The sequence below is a fragment of the Panthera leo genome, chromosome B3, assembly GCF_018350215.1.
Source record: "Panthera leo isolate Ple1 chromosome B3, P.leo_Ple1_pat1.1, whole genome shotgun sequence".
Taxonomy (NCBI): domain Eukaryota; kingdom Metazoa; phylum Chordata; class Mammalia; order Carnivora; family Felidae; genus Panthera; species Panthera leo.
The window spans coordinates 78,925,033-78,944,112 of NC_056684.1; the positions used below are offsets into that span (position 1 = coordinate 78,925,033).

General features: G+C 34.2%; 1 long non-coding RNA gene across 1 annotated transcript in view; it reads right to left on the reverse strand.

Annotated features, from left to right (window-relative positions):
* The window catches only part of LOC122221292, a 94,325-nt gene extending 81,555 nt beyond the window's left edge, over nt 1-12,770 (reverse strand). Inside the window, exon 1 of the long non-coding RNA XR_006203140.1 lies at nt 12,687-12,770. This is a non-coding gene — a long non-coding RNA (uncharacterized LOC122221292). The remainder of the gene's footprint in view (nt 1-12,686) is intronic.
* Between the last annotated feature and the right edge of the window lie 6,310 nt (nt 12,771-19,080).

Below are 19,080 nucleotides of genomic sequence, written 5' to 3' on the forward strand. Positions count from 1 at the left end.
ACCCAGGGTTAATGGTAATTTATGCCAAATATTCAAAGAACTGGGCATTACAATCTTAAGCTAACTTTTCCAGAAAATACAAAAAAGAGGACAAACTTTCCAACTCATTCCATGAGATCAGTGTATCCTTCCCACAACAACCAGACAAAGACAAGAAGAGGAAAGAAAGGGTTAGTGTAATTTGTGAACATCAATTTAAAAAATCTAAACAAAATATTAAACTGAAAATAGCAACATACAAAAAAATATATCATGAACATGTAGTATTTATCTGAACAATATAAGAGTTATTTGGCATTCTTAATAGAAAATCCATACTACGATTTTACATGCAAAAAAAGTTTTTACAATTTCAATGTGCATTCATGATTTTAAAAGTACACTTAAACTAGGAATAGAAGATAACTTCCTTATACATGCAAAAAGAAGTTTTTAAAAGTTCAACATACATTCATAATTTTAAAAACACACCGAAGTAGGAATAAAAGATAACTTCCCTAAAAGTTACCTGTGAAAAGTTTAGAGCAATCATTTTTAATGTAGGAACTTATGAAGCATACCCTAAAAAATTAGCTACAATTTTTCCGGTTCTACATATGAGTTTGGAAGTCACCACTCTGTTCTAACAAGTAAAAAGCTGAATATACTAAGAAATAATCAACTCTTCTAGGATCCATAAATGAGGAGAGGACACAGGACAAAACTCTGCCTGCAAGAGTGATGAGACAGGTGAATCAGGACATCTCGGGGTCCTTGAGGCACAAGCAGAAACTGCCTCGGGCAATCAGTGTCAGAGGAAGAAAAACCCGAACTTCAACTGATAAATTGTAGCAGCTCAGTGTAGACAATCCTGTAAGTTAAAAACTCCAGGGAGACCCAGTCATTGGGGGTCCCTCACAATTCTGTGAGATTTACCTCCAGGACCTCAAACATATTTCCACAATAAATATCAGAGAAAAATCTTGTCTGGCCCAGGCAGGGAGAGAAAAAAAGGAACCATTTTCTTTTTTTTTTTTTTAATTTTTTTTTAACATTTATTCATTTTTGGGAGTGAGAAAGACAGAGCATGAGCAGGGGAGGGGCAGAGAGAGAGGGAGACACAGAATCCGAAGCAGGCTCTAGGCTCCGAGCTGTCAGCACAGAGCCTGACGCGGGGCTCGAACTCTTAAACCCCGAGATCATGACCTGAGCTGAAGTCCGATGCTCAACTGACTGAGCCACCCAGGCGCACCCCTAAAATGGAACCATTTTCAAACACTCCAGAGCACTCTGCTCTTAGCAAGGACAGCTCTCAGGAGAAACTGTTTTACCAGAAGGTAACTTGCTTGGGTATTAATAGAACCTAACTGACCTGGGGAAAGAAAATACCCAATTACAGTCCACTCAGCAATCCTGTCCCAAACAAAAAAGGAGAAAAGTGGGCCAAAGACCTTAACAGACATCTCACCAAAGAAGATACAGAAATAGCAAATAAGCATATGAAAAGATGCTTCACATCATATATCCTCAGGGAAATGCAAATTAAAACAACAATGAGATACCACTCCCTACCTATTTGAATGGCAAAATCCAGAACAAAACCCAGATGCTGATAAGGATGTAAAGTAATGGGAACACTCATTTATTGCTGGTGGGAATGTAATATAGATCAAACACTTTGGAAGACAGTTTGGCATTTTCTTACAAAACTAGAACTCTTATCATACAATACTGTAATCACACTCCTTGGTATTTACCCAAAAGAATTGAAAATTTATGTCCATATAACAATCTGCACATCAGTGTTCACAGGAACTTAATGCACAATTGTCAAAAATTGGAAGCAACCATGATTTCCTTCCGTAGGTGAATGGATAAGTAAACTGTGGTATATCCAGACAATGGAATATTATTCAGCTCTAAAAAGAAATGTTTTTCAATACATGAGAGATGTGGAGAAAAAAAATAAGTATGCCTTCAAAGAGAAAGAAGCCAGTATGAAAAGACTAATGCTATATGATTTAACTACATGATATTCTAGAAAATGCAAAACTATGTTGACAGTAGAAAGACCAGTAGTTGCCAGAGTGGGAAAGAAAGGGAGAAATAGGTGAACACAGAGAATGTTTAGGGCAGTGAAATTACTGCATATGAAACCATGACGGTGAATACATGTCATTATGTTTTTGTCCAAACTATAAAATGTACAACATCAACAGTGAACCATAATGTAAATTGTGACTTTTGGCTGATGATTAATCATGTAACTTCATCAGTTGTAACAAATGTACTACGCTGGTGGAGGATGCTCATAATGGGGTAAGTTACATTTATGTAGGGGCAGAGGATATATGGGTTATTTCTGCACCTTTCTCTTAACTTTGCTGTGGATCTAATCTCTTCTAAAAATTAAGGCTTTCAAATTTTCTATATATATATTTAATTTATACACAGGTCAAAAACACATCTATCACCACACTAATACAGATAAGAAACTGTACTTGGGTAATCAGATAAGAAAAAGAAACTAAATGCCTAAGAATTAGAAAAGCAGAAACAACACTGTCATTATCGCAGATGATTCTTGTCTACATTGAAAATTCAAAATAAACTGTGAACAAATTATTAAAAATAAGTTTAGCACAGTGTCAGGATACAAGTGAAATATGAAAGAATTTTGTTGTACATCAGAAGCAAACTGATCATAATTTTTAAAAGATAGCATTACAATAGCAACAAAATATATACATTACTGAGGCAGAAGTCGACAAAGACGTTTGCATCATTTGTGGAGATCATTAGAAAATTTATTGAAAGATCTTAAGGAATACCCAATCAACTGAGAGATATACTATGTTTACAAATTTAGAAACTTACTTTTATATACATGTCAGTTTCTCCAAATATATCTATAGGTTCTATATAAACTAAATAGATATCCCAGTAAGATTTTTTAAACGAATTCAACACCAAAATTTTGTTAGAAGAACAAAGGGCCACGTATATCCAAAACATTCAGAAACAAGATTAATGTGGAAAACATTTCCACCAAGATCTCAAAAATTATTATAAATTTCAAGTATTTAGAAGAATAGCATACTGGAATAGAGACAAAAAGATCAGTGGAACCAAATAAAAGCCAGTATATAGATACATGTGTATATATAGAACTTTAATATATGACAGATGTGTTATAGAGCATTGTGAATATGAAGAACTATTCCCTAGAAGATGTTCAAAAGCTTGTTTATTCATAGTGGGTGGTTGGGGGGAGGGGGAGAATGGAACTGTACTTCACACTATACACAAAAACCCGCTTCCAAGTGGAACAAAGATTTCAAGGTGGAAAGCAAAACGTTACAAATTTTAGATAAAAAGAAGATAGTTTTATAATCTCAGAATAGGGATAAAAAGGAAAAAGTTTTAATTCCTAATCATGAAAGATAATATATATATATGATTACATTGGTAGTTTAAATTTTTGTTCATCAAGAGCCATAGTTAACAAATTAGAAAATTAACCATAAAATGGGAGAAAATAACTGCAGCATATATAATTGATGAAAAAAATAGTAGTTAAACTATATAACAGATTCCTCTAAAGCAGAAACAAAAACGGGAAAAATATATGAACAGGAATTTCCAAGAAGTTTAAATATGTATGGGCAATAATTCAAGTAAAATAAAGTGCAACATCATTCATCAGTGCCATGTCAAATAAGCCCAGAATGAGATACTTTTCGACACACCTAGTTTATCAAACATCATGAATTCTGGTAGTGCCAAATGTTGAAGTCACTGATCAATAAAATGCAATTTTTCTATATGTGCTTTTATATACTGTTGATAGCAGTATAAAATGATCAACTACTTTGGCAACGTTTTGTATCAGTTGGTAAAGTTGAACATGTGCACGCAATATGACATGGCCATTCCACTCCTAGATATAATCTTTAGAGACACCTTGGAGCAGATGCACCAGGAGCCAGGTATAAGAATGTCTGCGGCAACATCATGTGAAATTATTAAACACTGAAAACAACAACTCAAATGCCCAACGATAGGAGAATGGATACATAAATGGGTAAATGACACTATATGCAGTAGGGAAAATAAACAAATTAGACAACAAAATGGAGGAAACTTGAGAACAGAGTTTGAATAAATATCCATTCTAAATATCATTTAGTGTACAATTTTAATAAAGTTCAGTAAAGACTAAATATTTATAGATGCATAGATATAACAGAAAATTAATTTTTAAATCAAAGAAATAGTGCTTGCATGTGAGGAAAGAGGCAGGGAGATGGGCTAGACTACAAAAGCCATATTCATAATGTTCTAGAGAGTACATTGAATGATGCATTGACTGTTTAATCATCATGGTTTATGATTTACATATGGGAAATGCAATATTAAATGGATCAAATCAAGTGGTAAAAGACAACTAAATTTTTTTTAATAAATTTTTTTTTAATGTTTATTTATTCTTGAGACAGAGACAGCACATGAACAGGGGAGAGGCAGAGAGAGGGAGACACAGAATCTGAAACAGGCTCCAGACTCAGCTGTCAGCACAGAGCCCGACGTGGGGCTCGAACCCATGAACTGTGAGATCATGCCGTGAGCCGAAGTCGGATGCTCAACCGACTGAGTCACCCAGGCGCTCCAGACAACTAATTTTTTTTAGAAAGATAAATAAGAAAAAGAAGGAACAAGGATGAGAGGAAAACAATGTAGTTACCCACCATACTCTTAAACATGTGTTCTGATGGTGGGTGATGGGTGCCAAGGGGCAACAATGAGTGCAACAGGAATCCTTTCTTGGACATAAATGAAACACATGGAAGGTATGTTTCAGAGCATTCTGATGTGTGATCTTGTTTAGTGTATTATGGTTTTGCTTGAAAAGACTACTTGAAAAGACAATAGAAACTGTAGGAAATCAATTGTTTGTAGAGGAAAAAATACACTGTTTACAAGATATTAGGAATAAAATTTAGGAACATGAAGAAAAGTGAACTTTAAATCTTACTAAGGCTCTAGATATAGCTACAACTTAATAAAAAAATACAAAAGACAGAACAGTATTCTAACCCCATGAGGAAACAATTCTACAACATAAATGACTCAGTTTTGCCAACAAATAAAAGGCATGTGGAACAAAAAAGAGCAGTGACAAAGCTTAAAATAACATTTTATTGCAATATATGGACTAATTAGACCTTATTCAGATCTTGATTCAAAGTGTTACAAAAATGTATTAAACAGGGAGAATTTAAACACTATTTGATATGTTAAATAATCATTATTTTTATTGTGATAATGGTATTGTGATTTTTTATAAGACCTTAGTTTTTAAGACAAATGCTAACATATTTACAGATGATACACTAAAATATTGTGAATTTGCTTAAAGATAATTGTGGAGAGAGAAGTGGATAAGAACATAGAAGCCAGATTGGTCAGAAAATGACAGCTGAGACTAGAGATGGATACTAGGATATTTTTTTATATTGTTCTCTCTAAATGTGGATATGGTTGAAATTTTCTACTATAACATGGAAAAATTATATATATATATATATATATATATATATATATATATATATATACTGTGTATCCTATTTATTTCTCATAACAAGCCCATAAAGAAAAGAGTGTTATATACTACACTTTTTTTTTTTAAGAAAAAATGAAACCCAGGAAGCTAAGGGATATGTAAGTTAAGTTTATAATGAGGCAGAACTGAGATCACAATCTAGAGGCTACAGACTTAACCAATGTTTTTCTACCCACCTCTGAATCCATAGAATTTTATGCTCCCACTAGGTGATGTTCCAGATCATTATTTATAAATGAGATGAACCTTGGTGGAATGACTCACTAAGCAACATAAAGCAACATATTCTTAGACAGATAAATGGAGTGTGTTGTAACCTTGTAAACAACTTCTAAAAATGAACCAGCCCTTGGAGTTTTTTTTTCATCACCTTTCCCCCAGGAGAAACACTTGTCAAAAACTGAATGCACTTCATTGTTGCTTCATTAATAACTTCTCTGAATAAATGCAAAAAAGTTACTATTTCTAAAAGTAGTGTGCCATTTAAATTAATGTCGCAGTTTCGGCAACATCTTCAGGTGCCAAGGGAACAGACAAAAAGGTAAATATTGGATTCTATGTGATTTTAACCACAGTTATTAAAAGGCTTACAGCCTAGAAAGGAAGAAAGGAAGGGAAAAAGAGACCAGGGTATGGCATAGTATTTGATGGGCATGGTGGAGCAGGGAGATGAAAATTAAATGCCCAGTTTTAAATGGCTTACTGTGGTTTGTTTGAAAAAATACCTAGTCTGGTATGAAAATTCACTCTTTAAATCTTTTTGGCAGAAATAAATGCCTCCATGTTTACAAAAGTATGCCTATGAAAGACTGAAAATATTACGTTAATAAAGTTACTAAAAGCCAGACAGCAACAGAAATGTTAAAGAAACCTAGACCCAGAATGACAAAAATTAAAAACAAAATAAAACTTCTAATAGAACATTTAAGATTTTTGTCATATTCTCTTAATGTATTTACTTCTTAAATTCTCTTAATGTAGTTACTTCTTAAAAACTCAGTTTCATTTTGGCTTAACTTGGTCTTTCCACATAGTTTGTAAATATTCTATTTTGTGGTTAAAACTAATAACTCTCCTTGTCATCAACACAAGCCTGGTTCCCTAAAGCATTTTTAAATTCAAAGGTAATTCGGTTTCAGAACAAAGTCATGCACAGAATTCTAATTTGCAGTGGAAAATCTGCACCATGCCTGATGATGTCTCCCTGGAGACAAAACATCAGGTAGTTTTGTCAATCAAATCAAAGTCATCATGTTCCCTTCTAATTTATTATAGTTATTTATATGTTTACTTATGTCTTCAAGGGAGATTTGATTATGAATTATTTACTGTTGTTATTCTCTTGTAATGCACCAATCACCATATCGAGACCAATTTAGGAATGATGTCTGCAAATTTCCAGATAAAGAATACTAAGCGATTTGTGTGATAAACTAATGATACCATGAAAGAAGGGAGATTGTTCTACATGAAATTCCTTCTTCGTCTCTCTTAAAAGCTTAGCAATATTTCCAAATCCAGTTCTTCATTCTCCTCTGTAAAGCCTTCTTTAACGATTCTTGTTGCTGGTGACAGTTTCTTTCTTTGATAATTAAATATCTCTTATCCTATCCCATATATGTAACTTTTGACCATTGATTTCTTCTTTATTTAAATTTAAATTTAACTTTTCAGTCCTAGAGGAAAAGGATGACTAGTCTATTTTTTCTCTAATAACTTGTATATAATTTTATTAGAATGTTTTGTACAATTAATGCTAACAATAGATACTGGTGACTTTATTGATTGAATGGCTCTGTGATAGACTGCAATATTGATCCAAATTCTTAAACATCCCACTTACTTACAGCATTTGCATTGTAATTTTGAAGTGCTCTTTCAAGGTAAGGGAGGGGGCATAAATTGCTAGTCATGTGACATGCCTTGGTTAAAATAATGTTAGTGGTTTGTTTGGATGAAAAGCAAAACATTATCAGCAGAGGCTTGAGGTGTCATCAGCAGAGGCTTGAATGGACTTACACAATGAGGTTTGTTGTCTTACACCTCTACAAATTCTATAAAGAAAAACATTGCCAGATTAGCCCGGGAGAAGGACCAGAAATATTTGCAGCAGAACTAAGAGGCCCTACTAATAATATTTGAAGCCATCCTAGATCAACCAAGAGCCAGCCATCCCTAGATGTATAAGCAAGTCCAACCAAGATAATTAGAACAAACAATGTGACCAACCTATATGCATGAGCAATACTTATTGTATAATGCCACTGTTTTTGTAGTTAATTATCATACAATATACTCATGGTGATAAACATTGATGAAACCCTAAACATTTTTTAATGTTTATTTATTTTGGGAGAGAGAGTGTGCATGTGCGAGTGGGGGAGAGGCAGAGAGAGAGGGAGAAAGTGAATCCCAGCCAGGCTCTGCACTGTGAGCACAGAACCCTACACAGGGCTCAACTCCCTGAACCATGAGATCATGACTGAGCCAAGATCAAGAGTCAGACACTTTAACCCAGGTGCCCCCTAAAAAAATATTTTAAGAGAATTTACAAAGTAGTACAATTAGAGAAAGTTTTGTAATAAAGTTTGTTAGTGATTTGCTTCAATTAAAGTGAGAAAGAGACAAGATATTTGAGGTAAGAATCTATTCATGCACTCATTAAAAAACTTTCATCAAGCTGATATGATGTGACACAAACTGTAAATGACATTGGAGAAATAAGAATAATGAGACACAGTTCCTACACCTAAGCAAACCATTAAGCCAACAATATGATTACATTATGATGTTTTGATTGGTAGATACTTTTACAGCTTTCTGTAGGAGCCACTATAGAAAGGAATTCAGCTTGCAGCATTAGGTAAATTTTCTTGGAAGAAGCACTTGTTGAGATGTCAAAAAGATTTTATGGGTTATCAGAAAAAGGTGAGAAGGCATCTGCCTAAATAAATCCCAGAGTCTCAGATCAGCACATTTTGAAGAAGAGAAAATCATTGGGTGTTCCTCAAACCAGGGATATACAGATAACACTGGCAAGTTAGGTAGAGCCTAGAAAATTAGTCTTCTTAGAAATAATTAAGATTTTGGACTTCACTCAGTAGGTTATGAGGACTGACTGAAATTTTTACAAAGAAGAATGACATGATAAAGCTTAGATTTTATAGAGATTAGTTAGATGCAAAGTGTGAGGGGGGATTGGAGTGAATAAAGGCATCCAGTTGAGAAATGATGAGGCCCTAAAATCATACAGGGTAGTGGACATCCTATTTAAAGATACTAAGGGAGTATAATCAATTAGTCGTGGTAATAGAAAGTAGATGGTAGGCTAAAAAAGGGAAAGTACAGGGGCGCCTGGGTGGCGCAGTCAGTTAAGCGGCCGACTTCAGCCAGGTCACCATCTCGCGGTCCGTGAGTTCGAGCCCCGCGTCGGGCGGGGCTCTGGGCTGATGGCTCAGAGCCTGGAGCCTGTTTCCAATTCTGTGTCTCCCTCTCTCTGCCCCTCCCCCGTTCATGCTCTGTCTGTCTCTCTCTGTCCCAAAAATAAATAAAAAACGTTGAAAAAAAAAATTAAAAAAAAAAATAAATAAATAAATAAAAATAAAAAAAAATTTAAAAAAAAGGGAAAGTACAAGATTTCTGGACTAAAAGAAATGGGTAAAAGAGTGAGGGAAGATGTCAAAAGAATAGCTTGTAAAGGGGAAAAGTGAATTCAGTTTGAATGCTTTGTTGAGATTTGGGTAAAGTACAAGATTTCTGGACTAAAAGAAATGGGTAAAAGAGTGAGGGAAGATGTCAAAAGAATAGCTTGTAAAGGGGAAAAGTGAATTCAGTTTGAATGCTTTGTTGAGATTTGGGTATCTCCTCCATCCTGGAGAAAATTATACAGAAATTTGGGGATAAAGGGACAAGAGCTTTAAGTATATATGGCAATAGAAATACAAGCTTTATTAGCATATTTAATTACAGTTGAGCTATGGGTGAAATAAGCATGTGCAGTGAGACAAGAAAACAGTGAGGAAAACTTCCTGGAAAATACAACATTAGAATGTAGGTGTTGAGAAGCATTTAGGTTTGGAGACTGGTTAAGAATACTGAACAGAAGAAGAATAAGGGAGGGACTGGGGATATTGAATTCACCAAGAGAGTAAAGAGAGGGTTCAAGTGATCTAAGCTGAATAAGGAAGGAAAGAAAACTAAGGGTGGTGTATTTTCTTACATATATAGGTAAGATATCAAATATAAGAAAAGTTCTAAATTATTCTATTGAGTGAGGAATAAAATGAAAAGGACATAAAAATTCGAGTTAAAGATTGTACTTGAGACAATGAAGGACACCATATAATAATAAAAGGAACAATCAAATAAGAAGATATAACAATTATAAATATTTATACATCTAACATAAGAGCACCCAGATAAATAAAACAATAACAAACATAAGGGATAATACAATTGATAATAACATAATAATAGGGGATCTTAACACCCCACTTACATCAATGAACAGATCATCTAAACAGAAAATCAACATGGAAACAATGGCTTTGAATGAAGCAATGGACCAAATGGATTTAACAGATATATACAGAACATTCCACACTAAAACAGAAGAATACACATTCTTTTCAAGTGCACATAAAACATTCTCCAGAATGGATCACATATTAGGTCATAAATCAGATTTCAACAAATACAATAAGATTGAAATCAAACCATACTCAAAAATAAATTCAAAATGGGTAAAAGATCTAAATGTGATACCGAAAACCATAAAAACCATAGAGGAGAACACAGGCAGTAACTTCTTTGACATAGGTCATAGCAACTTCTTTCTTGATAGATCTCTTCAGGTAAAGGAAACAAAATCAAAGATGAACTGCTAGAACTACATCAAAATAAAAAGCTTCTGCATAGTGAAGGAAACAATAAACAAAACTAAAAGGCAACCTACCGAATGGGTAAAGATATTTGCAAATGTCATATCTGATAAGGGGTTAAATATCTAAATATATAAACAACTTAAACTCAACACCTAAAAATTGAATAGTCCAATTAAAAATGGGCAGAAGACATGAATAGAAATTCTTCCAAAGATGACATGCAGATGGCCAACAAACACATGAAATGATGCTCAACATCACTCATCATCAGGGAAATGCAAGTCAAAACCACAATGAGATATCACCACATATCTCTCAGAATGGCTAAAATCAACAACACAAGAAGCAGTAAGTGTTGGGGAGAATGTAGAGAAAGGGGAACCCTCTTGCACTATTGGTGGAAATGCAAACTGGTCATCTTCTCTGGAAAACATTATGGAGATTCCTCAAAAAGTTAAAAATAGTATGACCCTATGATCCAGCAATCACACTACTAGATACCTACCCCAAAAATATAAAAATATTAATTCAAATGCACCCTCATATTTATTGCATCATTGTCTACAATAGATTTATTATGGAAACAGCCCAAGTGTCCATCGACAGATGAATAAAGAAGATAAAGAAGAAATAAATAATTTGCCATCTTGCCATTTGCAACAACAGAGATGGAGTTAGAGAGCAATTTGCTAAGCAAATTAAGTGAATCAGACAAAGACAGATACCATGATTTTCACTCATATGTGGAATTAAGAAACAAATGAGCAGAGGAAAAAAAAAAAACAGAGAGAGGAAAACCAAGAAATAGACTCTTAACTATAGGGAACAAATTGATGGTTACCAGAAGGGAGGTGGGTGGGGGGATAGACTGAATAGGTGAAGGGGATTAAGGAGTACACTTATGATGAGCACTGGGTGATGTATGGATGTGTTGAATCACTATACTCTACACCTAAAACTAAGACTATACTGTATATTTACTAAAAGGAATTTAAACAAAAACTTTTTAAAAAAATAAAGATTGAACTTGAATGATGTGGAGAATTAAGTACAGAGGTAAAAGGTTAGTCTGACTGTCTTTATACTGCAGCCCTAGCTAAATCAGGGAGAATATGTTTCTTGCAGCTAAATTTCTTGGCAATCTTCATGAATATGGCAAACTGTAATTTCCAAAAATGTTCACAGCAATATTTTCAGTTCTACATATTCTTCCAGAACTTTTCCACTCCCCATCAAGAAGCAGTATATTTCCTCTTGCCTTTGAGTCAGGATAGGATTAAAAAATTGCCTCAGTGAATAAAATAGGGCAGAAGTGACTTTGAGTGATTTCTAGGTCTCATTTAATCCCATTTACTATATGTAACAATCTCATTTAATATATGTAACAACCTTTGGATGTAAGTTCTGTATCATCCACATTCTATATGTGGGATCTTGAGGCTCACAGAGCTTGGGTAACATATTGAAGATAACATAGGTGGTAAGTGGCACAGCTGGGATGATTTGATGTGTAGGATTTTCCCTCAAAGCTGTTGGTTGTAAACCCAGGCTCTGAATCCAGATTGCCTCAGCTTGAATTCAAACTCAATCCAAGATATAATCTCTGCCAAATACTTAGAACAATATTAACACAGTATGTTTTAAATGCAATCTGTATTAAGATAAAGCATTATTTACAATATTGGGAGTATCGCCTTTAATGCATTATTTCAATAGTTTTCCAGATTTAATGTACAGTCACAAAAGTTAAGGCTAATTAAAGAAATGTATACATATCATATATCTAAACACATAACATTGGGTTGCAGAGTTGAAAGTGAGTTAAGTAATCTAGTTAAATAAAGTACGATTTTATCTAATATGGTACACTCATTCTTAATTCAGAGATTTCTTGTCTGAGTATATGACCCCCAAGAGGGATCCTAAGGAAGTCCTAACTGTGCTCTGAAACTATTTTTTGCTCATCCCTCTTCTAGTTGTTAGGCTTCAGGAATATCCTTTCAGGGATACAGGATTCTACTCAAGTAACTGCTACAGAATATCATCCTCTGTATTTGGAGCCACCATTGGATGTTCCTAACTATGGCAACAGGAAAGCTCCAAAAAAACACTTTACAAAGTCCAAATGTTTATGACAATATTTGTTATTAGTTATCTGGTTATTATTTTTTCTAAATCTTGAGGCCACTCTGTCAACATACCTTTCTTATGGAAAACAATAGAAGGAAGGTACACCCTCAAGAAAGTGTGAAGTGAAGGGTTATAAGATCATGACAAGTTCAGAAAATAAGTGTGGCAAAATAAGTTGGGAGAATTAGAACAATGAGAAGGGAATATTGGAATTAAGAATTTTAGAGTTTTTACCATTCTAGGTGACACCAAGTCTAAGGTTTAGTTATTGGAGAGGCTGACTAGAGTCTACTGCTGAGAGTTAATAAGTTGTTAGCTGGAGTTCAAGAGTGTCATATCCACGGACAAGGAGTTTAAGAGATCAGTGTAGAGGCTAAAAGAGGGTGAATCAGTTGCCAAAGTTCTTTTTTCATGAATCTGTGCATTTACAAAGGCTGTTTCTTCTGCCTAGAATATCTTTACAACCACCCATTTGCCTGTCAAACTCCTATGCTTTTTTCAAGTACCAGCTCAAATCTCAACCACTCTATGAATCATTGCCTATGAATCATGTCAAATTAATTCCTACAAGCTCTCTGATCTTATAGCATTTTATTCTCACCTTGATTATAGCATTTAACAGACTAAATTTTATCTATATTTTTACAAATATTTCTCTCCATTAGTGAACTTCTCAACGGTAGCCACCAGGTCACATTCTCTAATGTAAGCTCCATAGCATATATAGCACCTGCCATGTAGGCAGTTCACAACATTATGTTTATGAAGTTAAATAATGGATAAATAAGCAACAGCCACCAAAGGAATATACAGGAGGCATAATTAATTCTTATTCGAGAAAGCAAGTAGAGTGTCATATAAAAAGAATCGGATGAACCAGAATTTTAAGAGGTGTATGTTTTCACTAATCACAGAACTGGAAGGAGGGCAATCCAGGCTGAGCAAACCACAGAAGCAAAAGAGCAGCATGTGAAAAGGCCAAGAGCATTCAGAAATGGTATGGATTCATCATTCATTAGTACACTAATTTAAGAGATATTTATTGATCACCTCTCCACCCCAACCGCTGTACTGAGTACAGGGAATAAAAATAAAATAATACACTGTTGTTATCCTCAAGGATCCATAATCTTAACAAGGAAAACAAACATGAAAAGAGAAAAATCATTATACATCATGGAAATATTATTACAGAAACATTAACTAGGCCACGGGGGTAGCATAGACAACAGGCAGGAAAATTAGCCATTTCCGGGGGCTTAGATGAGACCACAATGGTGTGATATTTCACTGAGTATTTCAAGGTGAAGAATGGAGAAACGGACTTTTTAGCAAAATAAGAAACCATAAGTGCAAATGTTTTTGTGTTTTATTTTGTTTGTTTGTTTGTTTGTTTGTTTGTTTGTTTGTTTTGAGAGAAAGCCAACAAGGGGAAGGGCAGAGGAAGAAAGAGAGAATCCCAAAGAGACTCCATGCTCATTGTGGAGTGTAACATGGGGCCCGATCTCATGTCTGTGAGACCATGACCGAAATCAAGAGTCAGATGCTTAACTAACTGAACCAGATGCCCCATATGCAAATGTTTTGTTTCTTTGTCTGTTTCTTTGTTTGTTTAATAACTTCATTGCAGAGGGTGCTGTGCTCCCAGGTAAAAAATTACAAATGTTATTCGGTAGACAACAGCAAGCCAATAAAAATTTTAAATTGAATAGAAGTATGGTCACATTTATTTTAAGAGCAGATAATGCTGACAGGTCTGTGGAAGATCCACTAGAATGGAAAGGCAATGGAAGCAGAGACCAGCTAAGAGGTTGGCAAAAGGTGAAGAGAAGGCAGAAATGGATAGAAAAAGATGTTCAAGAGACTTTTACATAGAAAAAGAGGGACTGATCCTGAAGAAATGATGTCAAAAGTTTTTAATTTATTTAATAATCAAATATTTTGATGAAAGACAAAATGACTTGCTTTAATGGGCACTTTTATCAAGATGTTTCTCACAGCAATGTGAATGGTGGATTAGAAAGACAAGAGACCAAAGGCAGAGAGATCTGTTACGGATTTATCACAAAGGCCTAGGGAAGAGATCCTGAGGGCTCAAACTGGAATTATGGAAAAAGAATGTAAGAAATCAAGGCAGCAGTGATAGAACATATATGTGAAATGTAAGTGGGATGGTTTCTTTATGTATGTATGTATGTATGTATGTATCTATCTATCTATCTATTTATTTATTTATTTATTTATTTATTTGACAAATAGTTTTTCAGATACCATGCACCAAAAACTTTGCAGAAGTGGACAAAATAAACATCCCATCCCAGAGTATATGGCTCAGTATAAAGAGAGATAATTTAAGCAAGTAATTATACAAAGAGATGATTAAATGCTGTGTTAGGAAAGCAGATAATATCATGGGAAAACATAACTATAGCATTCAACATGGTCTAGAGAGTTAGGAGATGGTGATATTTAGACTGACACCTAAAGAATGAGTGGGCATTAGGCAGGCCAAATCCAGGGAAAGAGAATTTTGATAGGAAGAATAACATGGGTAGAGGACCTTATGGGAAGAATAGCATATGGGTAGGGGACTTTACTGTAGTCAATGATTGAGTTGAAAGCTGAGCAGAAGGTAGGGAATTGGAGAATTGGAGAATGGAAATAACTTGTTCTAGAAGTTTGGGTTAAAGAGATGGGTTTTATCAGATGGCCTACATGGAATCAAACAGGGTCTTATTTGCCAGTTTTTGAGTTGAAATATCTATACCAGAAAATATACAAATTTTAAGTGTAAAGTTCAAAGTTTTGAAGACTATATAGAAACTATTTAGAAACCATCTAACCATCACCTCACTCAAGGTATAGAATATTTCCATCACCTCAGGAAATTTCCTCATGTCCCCTTCAGATCAATCCTCCAAAAAAATCACTATTCTAATTTCTATTACCATAGCTTACTTATTTGTGCTTGTTCTAGAATATTATATGAACAGAAGAATATAGTATGTTTTCTTTTTGGCCTGACTTCTTTTATTCAATATTACATTCTGGAGATTCATCCAGTTGTGTTGTGAATCATCAGTTTTTTTGCTTTTTGTTACTGAGTAGTATTCCATTGTACCGATAGAGCATACGTCGTCTACCCACTCATCTATCTGCTCATGAACATTTTACCATTTTGAACAGGCCTTTTTATGGAAATCTTTTTCATCTTTCTAGGTCTACTGGGTCATAGGCAGGTGTATATTTGACTTTATAAGAAAATGTTAATCTGTTTTTCAAAGTGGTTGTATCATTCCAATTTTCTACTAGTGGTTTCTGAAAGTTTCAGTTTTGCCACATTCTTTCTAGCAGTTGATATTTTCAGTCTCTTTAAATTTCAGTAATTCTAGAGTGAGTTTTTAATTTGAGGTTTTAATTTTCAATTCCATTATGAGTAATAAATTTAAGCATTTTTCATGGGTTTTTGGTTATTTGTGTATTTTTTGTGAAGTGTCTGTTCAAGAGTTTTTACTTTTTAAGATGGAAGAGGTGAGAATATTTAGACACACAAAACCAAGAATAAGTCCTAAGAGGGAAACTGAAAATATAGAAGAGAAAGAAAATTAAGAAAGTTCTCAGTGTATATCCAAAGTTTATAACATATATTGCAAGTATTGGATAGGTGACATATTTGCTTTTGTAATTTTGTTCGGTGGGGACTCAGAAACATTTGGATGTTACTACTGGTAGTATAAATTTGAGAACATCCAGAAAATCTTGAGTGATAGCTTATAGTTATCCCAAATCACTTTTTCTAACTTTTACTTTTTTTAAATTTTATTTTAAGGTTTATTTATTTTTGAGAGAGAGACAGAGTACTAGTGAGGGAGGGGCAGAGAGATAGGGAGACTCAGAATCTGAATGAAGCAGGTTTCAGGCTCTGAGCTGTCAGCACAGAGCCTAATGTGGGGTTTGAACATATGAACTGTGAGATCATGACCTGAACAGAAGTCATATGCTTAACCGACCCTGCCACCAAGGTGCCCCTAGCTTCTATTTTTTTCTCACCACTCCTGATTTTGAAATAGCATGAAATTTTGCCTCTGTTCCCACAAGATACCATTGTCCTGCATTTAAAGGGGGCCATGGTGGTCCCATAAATACAAAGTAGCACATATATGAAAATACATTATAAATGTGATTAGCTATATTATGTGACTAAGATAAAATCAAGTGACTCTTCTGAATGTCAAAAGGTTTGTTTCTAAGGAATGAAAAAGATATAGATATATATATGTATATATTTGTATATGTATATATTTGCACATATATGTATATATTTGTGTGTGTATATATATATGTGTGTATATATACACACACACACACACGATGTTTAGTAAGACTATGTAAGACTGTATGTATATATATATATATATATACACACACACACACACACACATACACACACATGATGTTTAGTAAGACTATATAAAATATTTCTCAAAAGCTAGCAAAAGGTGGGGTGCCTGGGTGGCTCAATTGGTTAAGTGCCCGACTTCAGCTCAAGTCATGATCTTGTGGTTTGTGGGTTAGAGCCCTGTCAGGCTCTGTGCTGACAGCTCAGAGCCCGGAAACTACTTCAGATTCTGTGTCTCCTTCTCTCTCTGCCCCTCCCCACTCACCCTCTGTATCTCTCTCAAAAGTGAATAAACATTAAAAAAAAAGCTAGCAAAAGGATTTCCTATACTGCAAAGGTAAGAGAATAAAAATGTTAGTCTTTGAGTTTAATAATAATCTAACTACATTTTGCCATTTCACAATAAGTTAGTTTCTAATAAAAAAATTCAGATGAGTATTATATTTTATGTAGAAACTAAAGGCATAGATTTGGTTATAGTAAACAAAATAAAATGGAAAGATTTGTCTGAGTTTACTTTCCTTGACATGTTGATTTGCCTCAACTACTCACCCACAACCATATCATATAATCAATGCTCAAGTGTTAGTTGAGGTGTTATTTTCAGCTAAATGCAGTGGACCACAGAAAAATAAAGTTTCACAAGTACAAAGTTCAGCTGTTTTCTCATTCCCTTCCTTCTGTTGCAAAGATTATTCCCAAAATCAAATGAATAAAGAAGAGAATTATACTCCGTATTTTAGGATTGTTCAAGGTTTTTCTGTTTCTGACAGTTTGGCTTTCTTTTGTCATTTTCTCACTTAAATGTTGTAAACTCAGAAAGTGCTAAGCTAAGATTCTTTATGTAGTGTTACACATGCCATAAGACAATATTATTTTACCATGTCAAAGTTGTTTGCACCATTTGGAGCACATCTATCATCAAAACTCAATTAAATGGAGTCTTTCTATCTTCAACTAAAACAAACTGTTTACTTAGATTTGCTCAGTGTTTACTTCGCAAGAGGTAAAAGACCCAAATAGCACAGTAACATAGGTGTCTGGGGATATACCAGGGGTCAAAAAATTTAACCCAAAGAAGGAGGCCTTCTTCTTTGGTTGCAACAAGAGACTTTCTTTTTCTTTTGCCAAGTAAATGGCAGCATTATAATGTTATTCATACCTCACTGGTGTCCTAACAATTCCTCTATTCAAACTGAGAAGGGATATATTCTCTTTGTTGCAAAGTATTAAATTTGTCCCTGGAGATTAGCGTGTAGGCAGTTTTAAAGGATGAAACAGGATTAGATGAGATTTCTTTACTGAGAAAGAGTTCTGAAACAGTACAGCAGAAACCCCTCTTCTATGACTTGCATTGAAAAAAATCCTTTGTTTTAACACTTCAAATCACAAGTTAAATTTATTAAATTATTAGTTGACAAAATGTTTCTTTGTAGGGTTTTGTGAAAGGTAGGTGAGTTACAAATATAAAAAAAAAATGTCACTTGCCTTCATTGTTTTTGAAATTTTATATCCTTGAAATCCCTCCATGGCATTTATAATTCAAACATGTTCTAAGAGATGATATAAAAAAGATTATAGTAATTGTAGTTATCTACTTAAAGGTTCAGAATGTTTCTGCCTTTCTTGATGCTATTTAGAGGGGGTGAAAATTTTATGATGTATCTACCGAATTCAGCTAACATTTGTTAAAAGTGTCAAAATTATGTAGAGGGCAGTTCTGTAAAATATGTCAGTGGCTCATTTGAGTTTCACTTACTTGTTTATAGTTAATAATATGTACACCATAGGAAGGCATGAAACAATATTATTGTCAATTTTTCAAGAGAAATAGCATATGTCTTCCTCAGACAAAAAAGCCTGTGATAATATAGTGTTTCTCTGGTTACATAGTGTTGAGTTTACAGACCTCTCATAATGACTAATAAAGCTACAATGGTACAATGGGATTGTATGATAAAGTATTTTGGGATTTTGTTTGTTTTCAGGTTTTTTTTAACATGGTAGAACAGAGACTGACTAAGGCTTTCTAGAGTATAGTAGTTTCTTCTCTTGTGACCTTTATG